This window comes from Astatotilapia calliptera, chromosome 4 (assembly GCF_900246225.1).
Source record: "Astatotilapia calliptera chromosome 4, fAstCal1.2, whole genome shotgun sequence".
NCBI classification, from domain to species: domain Eukaryota; kingdom Metazoa; phylum Chordata; class Actinopteri; order Cichliformes; family Cichlidae; genus Astatotilapia; species Astatotilapia calliptera.
The window spans coordinates 10239424-10246511 of NC_039305.1; the positions used below are offsets into that span (position 1 = coordinate 10239424).

The 7088-nt window shown below is 41.8% G+C and overlaps 1 protein-coding gene across 3 annotated transcripts in view; it reads right to left on the minus strand.

Moving 5' to 3' along the window:
• The window catches only part of rhbdf1a (rhomboid 5 homolog 1a (Drosophila)), a 31251-nt gene extending 24848 nt beyond the window's left edge, over positions 1-6403 (minus strand). For all 3 annotated transcript variants that reach the window (XM_026164521.1, XM_026164520.1, XM_026164519.1), the window contains exon 1: positions 5834-6403. The gene's annotated coding sequence lies outside the window, so the exon portion shown is untranslated. The remainder of the gene's footprint in view (positions 1-5833) is intronic.
• Between the last annotated feature and the right edge of the window lie 685 nt (positions 6404-7088).

Consider the following 7088-nt stretch of genomic DNA (forward strand, 5'->3'; position numbering starts at 1 on the left):
ATGGTATGTGATGTTGGTGGGACTGCGCTGAAACTGTCCAGATATAACTGTGTGCGTGCAAATCAATTCAGGGAACTTGGGTTTAGCAGTCTGGTGCACAATGAGGATTCAGAGCCTCTGGGTATGACAACCAGCTGTGCCAAAGATAGAGGGTTAGGAGGGGAGTGGGCCGGGGGAAGGCTTCCTATTTAAAACAGCACTCTCATTGCTGCTGTAATAGTGCTGAGATACTATATCAGTCAGGGTGTTCCTAGTCAGGCCGACCCTCTGGCCTGACAAAAAGCTGGGGAAAAGTAAACAGACACTATGCAGTCCTGCAGTCTTTGCAGCAATGTGGACTAACAACAACTAAAAAGGGGGATGTAATTTTAAAGCTTCTGCGAAGAGACTTCATTCAAAAAAAAGGAAAAGTTATTATTTATTAAAGAGCAATCCTTTTCTGAGCAACTAAAGAGTTTACATTGTTAAACTGGAGCGTACCTGCCTCTTTGGCATTATGCCCTAATCAATACACAAGTAGATATTGGACATTTGTATGAGATATTCATTGATTGAAATTTTTGTTTCCGATCCAGTTCGCTTTCACTTAATTTCCTGTTTCATTTCAGTTTTTACTGTTAAAAAATGTCTTTGTTTAGTTTTTACTAGTTTCGGTATTACATTTAAATTTAGGCCAAAATGCGTGGGTGTATTTCTCATATGCAAGACGTAATACGTTAAGAATATGTATTAGAATACCCATGTCATGCTGCTGACTCACAGTCATGACATCCCAGCTGCATTATGAATCAACCGTCCTCACGGCTGATGTGTTTGAAATGTGTTTTGTAGCCCTAATTAGGTTATTTTAGTTACCTAAAACACTGTACACATCCATTTCTAACTTCTAAATTGCAGTATTTCAATTAGCGGAAAAAGGAAGCAAAAGAAATTGGACATTATCTTGTGGTGAATCCTTCCTGCTGCTGGAGGATGAAAGCAGTTTAATGTATTTTCAATCTGGATGTATCAATAAGGCAATATATGGCCTTTAGCAAACGTTAGTTAGCTATCTAACAATCTGTTTGATTTTAGTTTCTGGATCATTCTATCGTGGTGACAAAGGGATTATATTTTGGTTTGGTTAACCCACAGGTTTCTCAAATCTTATCCAGAAGGCCCTACTTCAGAAGCCAAAAAAAAAAGTTCACGTGCAAAACACCTTACAAGATTTTATCAATCATTAACATTACCAAAGGATCCAACCTGCCTTTATTTGTTTAGCTTCTGTAAAGCTATTATGTTCATTCAACTTCGTTTCAATTCATATTTTTCTCTTGGCTGTCAACACCCCACCTGCGGTGGCTTTGTAGAGCACATTAATCTAATCATAGTTTTTTCCAGTGTCCGTTTGAATGACCCAAAATTGACAACTAAGGTTTCTGTCCAAAAAAAAGAACTGCATAAGGAGCGAACGGTGCAAACTGACAATAAGAAAAGTGTGTTCACAAAAACTACATTTTGTAACCAGTGACAAACAAACTGGTTGAGACAATAAAAGCATTCATCATTTCCAACAAGGAGCAACTTTATTGGTTGGTTTCCCACAAGTTCACTATCACGTTGCACTGCAGTAACTGAACCCTGTGTAAGCTTTTAAATAGTCAACAGATTTCAGCCAGGGAAACTTCCCAGTTGCAACATACGATGTCTCGAGACATCAGGTAAATACTGCATATTTATTGGTTTATACACAGACACACCCTTTACGAGCTCTTCACACTCTTAAGAGGAAGATTAAAGGCCAAGGAGCCATTGCTGCTTGTCTCCAAGCACTGGCCTTCTGGGAGAAAGAGCAAACCATTCCCACCGCCCTGGAAGTGAGCTTTGCCCTGAGGTTAACCAGCCTCAGACGCCGTGTCAGTGATAACACAAGCTAGGAAGCCAAAAAAACACCCTGTAACTATCAATCTGACATTTAAAGTTTTCGTCTCTGTTATGTTGAGTTCAGCCAAGTAACTCTGAAAACAACTCCGGCAACACGTTTTTAATTTACAGCTTTTTTCCAAAGCAGTACACCTGAGGTTTCTAGTAAATTCTGTGAATACCAGTTCATGTATGGCTGTCATGCTCATGACAGACGAGGTGCTGACTGAGAGAAGGGCAGGCTGGCATTCTGGCAAATGGAAGCCCTGAAGGCTTAGAGGTAGACCTGAAATAGCACTGCCGCTGCTGCATGCAGCATTACATCACAACTAACTTCATCGTCATGGCTGCCACTGCATCACAAAACCAATGAGGTATCATGGGAAGGGGACAGCAGCGCCTGTGACTCACGCATCAAGTCATAAACGGGGGAAGAACTCGGACACTGTCTATTACTGTACCTGGTGTAATGTAATTCCAAACAAACAGCAGCCATTGGATGCGGATTCATACAAACACTGCACTTCCTATATAATTACATTTTGTGCACCACTACTAATACATGTTATATTCTGTTTATTGCTCTGAAAACAAGGCTGGATGTATCAGCTTACATTCCATGCTCTAAAGCATACTCTAGAGGCAGTTTTCTCCCACAAATATCACATGATTTGACATGCAAGGAGGGGGGGGGGGAGAAAACTCAGTGCTTCTTTTTGACAACTTAGTTAAAACCACATCAAAGTCAAAAAGGTACGAGCTGAGCAAGCGCCAGGGAGGGAGACATCAAACATTGCCTGTGAGCTCTCTCACTAGCAAGCAGACCTGACATGCTTTTAAGCTAATGTGCGGTTGTGGTAGCAGTTGTAACCAATATATTTAACGGGAATGCACATGCATTGTTTGGAAAGCAGCAGAACAAGTTGGTTAACATGTTTGACTTCTCTAGGTAATGCTGCCGTGCCCCTGATTCATACACCGGGCAAGCAGACAAAACTGTTGCAGCTTTCGCACAAAGCAGACGCTTCCTGAGATGACAGGTATATAAAAGTCTCAGACAAAAATGTGTGTTTCAGCTGCACAACGGTTAGACATCAATCTTTTATGACACTACAATACATCTTTAACTCCATACGCTGGTAGGGAGGTCGAGCATTACAAATCTCTTTGAATTTTGTAGAAGAGAGTTTAAGAAAGGATACCAAACCTGTGAGGTCATACATCCTGCCGAGTGTTTTAAACTTGGGTTTTAATATATTTTTCTGATTTAGAAAAACAGAAGATATAGAATAACCAGGATGAATATCACTGCTTTAAAGGTAGCTTAAGCAAAATCTAAATCCTCTCTGCGTTTTAACAGAATTTTAACATGTGAAAGTTTTACATGAAAAGCATAAGTATTACATTATCTTAAAATTTAGAAGTGACAATATTTTGGGATAATAATAATAGCATGCAATGCTTTCTAATAAACACACTAATAAACAGCTGGGCTTCCACTGCAGAAACTCTGGACAGGTGCTAGGTAGAGGCAGTAATTGCTTCTTATTGCTGCTTTAAGCCTTTTATTTAGTAAAATTATTTAGCAACATCTTTAGCTGCATCTGGCTATGCCCCCCAGCTTTTTAGGGCTGCTCAGAGGTATCTTCTACAGAGTAGGCACTGTTCCCTGCAAAAGTATCCTGAAAAGGCCCTAAAGGGACATTTTTCTTGCAATCAGAACATGTGCATAAATATGTGCATATATGAACAGATTTAACCTAGCAGCCTCTACAGTGTGCACTATCTTGCTATTTAAACATTAATTAAGCAAATCAGCAGAGCTATTTTGTAGCAGGTTAGGAATTAACCCCAGCTTTAGAATGCCCAGTAAACAGGATTGTGAAGTGAGCCACTTTCTGACTCGTGATACAGATGTGTGTGCTGGTGAAACAGCCTGAGGTTATTTTGAGAAGCATGTGCTCTGCACACATGGAACTGTTCAGCCCAGTGACGCTCATTTCATTTGGACTCGGAGAAAGCGTAATCCAGACTTAAAATGACCCACAATCACAGAGAGTACACTCAAAGTTCGAGAACAGGCAGATTTTAGAGTTCAGAGGGGGGCTTTCAGGAAATCTCCAGCTTGTTTGTAGTCTTACTGAAAACTGCATCAGCCCATTGAAAGCGCATCAAAGTGAGCCCGCTGTAGGCCAGATAAGTGTGTCCTAAATGTAGATACAGCATCTTGAAGTGATTATAGGTCACACATAAAAACATTGCCAAGTTGCTGTTGTTATGCTTTGAGATACACAGGGAAAGATATCTACTGAAAATGGCAGTGAATGAAGGCTGATAATATCAATCACTGAGTGTAAAATCCTGCCCCGAAACAGTTTTGAACACCATGAAGCAGTTATACAGGATTGTACACTTGGCTAGGCTGATAGACAGATAACATACTGTGAGTCATGTAGGCATAACTACACCGTGGCCCCCTAAGCAGCCCTCTGCAAAACTCACATAGCAGTTGGTCAACAAAAGCCAGACTGAATGGTCGACCGGCCTCACCACAGCTACTCCCAGCTCCTTCCAAGTATCACATGGACATACAAACACACAAACACAGACACACTGGGAATATTCTCTCCAGGGTCCAGTTGGAGCAGACACAGAGGATAGGAATGAGTGCCACTATCACACATCGGGAGGTTGCTTTATTAGTGTGATTACATCACCCAGAGATATGATCCCCCCCTCCTGCTCCATGTGATCAGGAACACTGGGCACACAAACCAGGCCATGTGCTCCTATGTCCTGTCTGCCAAAATAACTCAGCAGTTTCTAATACAGTATGTCTATGGTTTCACTTCAGTCTGCCCAGGTACTGTATGACAGAGGTGCACATACCCTTTGTGGATGTCAATAAGAGTGCAGTTTGTTAATAAGTTTGCGCTGCTTGCGCTGCCATCCTGGCAGAGCTCCGGACCGCTGATGAGTCAAATCGAGACATTTAAGTGTCTGCTCCATGGGTATGATTTTGAGAAACGTGTGCCCTTCTCTTGAGTCACACTGAGTCACAGTGTGTCTGTGCATCACAAAAGCAGCAATTCAACAGAAAACAAACATCCAAAGACAAAATAATACTTTCAGGGTGCACAGAGGCTGAGACTGGGGGGTGGAAAGAAAATACTGTTTGCTACTCTTTCCTCGCACCCTTTACCCATGAATTATGTACCATTTATGTGCACCCAGTTTATGATGATGAGCAAGAGGAAGAAAGGGTGATATGGGAGGAGAATGACAAAGATAAGGTCAGGTGGGATTCGATGTGTGCTGTGTTGCATGATTATCCACAAAACATTTATGCTACATCTATAATTCAGATGAGGCTGGGGCTTTCTCCCAGTGATGAGCCTACAGCCAGATTAGATAATCTAACCAGATGTTGAAATGGAAACCACCTCGCCTTTGGCTCATATGAGTCTAACGAGAGTAATATATCCTGAATTTGAGGAGTTCAAGTACAAAAATAAAAGTAATTCACCTTTCCAGACTTCAAGCTCATTTCACACCCCATTAATTCCACTTCAACGCCTCTTTTACTATGTAGGTTAGGCTGTATCACACTTGTTAAGCAGGTGATTGGGCAAAAATATAGACCAATTATTGGCTGCTGTTGGAGCACTTTAAATAGCCCACTTTCTCTATGAAAACTTCACAATGAGTGCAAAATGGCAAAGCACTCCGTAACCTAACCGATGCCATGTTTACTACAGCCAACCCGAGTCTGAAGGGTTCCTCTGTGGATCAATTAACTGACCAGTAATTCAATCGACCGGATTGAGCTCGTTTCCACCGCGGTCACGACGCGTGAGCGCTTCCTCCGAGTCCTGCCTTCCGTAAGGGCGACCACACGAGAGTGCCACGATATAATGTCTCAACTTACCCTTATAACAACCGGTTCAGTTGATTTCCAGCAGTGGAAGAAGAAGAGAAAAAATCCGATTCCACTGATTTTTCCACGGGCAGCAGATAAATGATTTGTCACATCATCCTGACAGCGGTGCGGCGATTAACGCGCTTCTTTTCTCACCCCGCAGATGGGTTTTCTTTCTTTTTTTCTGTTATTTTGTTTTATTTTATTTTTTTAAGCCAATCCCAGTGCTGTAGTATTCAATCCGGTCACTCTCGATCCCAAGAGCAGCTGAGGCAGTCCAGGATGATTAAGTCGAAATGAGGCTGCCGTCCGGTTCTCTGCTACAGACGGAGCATTCCCACACTGCTCCATGGATCGACCCGGGGTAAGTTTCCTCCTGGCGGTTGTAGCAATTCAGTTTGGTAGAGAATCAGCCCCGCCCTGGGCTGAAGACGGTCTGTAGAGAAGGCGAGCCCGTCAAGATCACCAACCAATCGGTGTGTACACAGGGAGGCGCTGCTTCTTCTCCAGACGGGGTGACTAAGCGATATCCTCAGCCACAGTGGGGTCCAGTGACTGAAACCTTTAACCCTCATCTACAGTGAGACGGGGGGACCATGACTGTTATAGTTATGAGAGTTATTAAATTTCACGGTAAATGGCTGTGGCCAATTAAACAATAATAATGCTTTCATATCAGCTATATTGATGTGTCCCAGTGGAGTGAATGAAGGAAAACCCACACAGACTGTAGTTAAACACGTCTGCAATAAACCACAGTGAGTTTTTTTTTAAAAAAAATCACAGCTCGTATTAATAGTTTTTGATAATTACACGAATTAACCTTCAGGATTTAACAGCACATATCATAGTATTTTGAATCTTTATCAGCTAAGATACATAACTTTGGCTTTTTAAGGCATAATACAAACACACGCACACAAAATCCCAGCAATGAAGTGATTATATTAAAATTTCAAGTGTTTACACGAATATCTTCATCCAGTAAATGATTGATTGCACTATGCATGTGAAGAACTGCTCCCACAGACTAAAGACGAGCTACTTGGGCTCAAGCTGTTACAGCACAGGGACCTGTTTGAATTCATTTGAGGTTATGGACTTTGAATACAGGGTAAGACATTTTCCTACCAAATAACTGTAAGGTACTGGTGGCTAAACTGGCCCGCACACACAGAGAATTGAAGTGAATTCTACGTCAAAATGCAACTCGATATGTCTATAAAACAGTATGCATTCAGGATTATTATAGCGGTCATCAAAG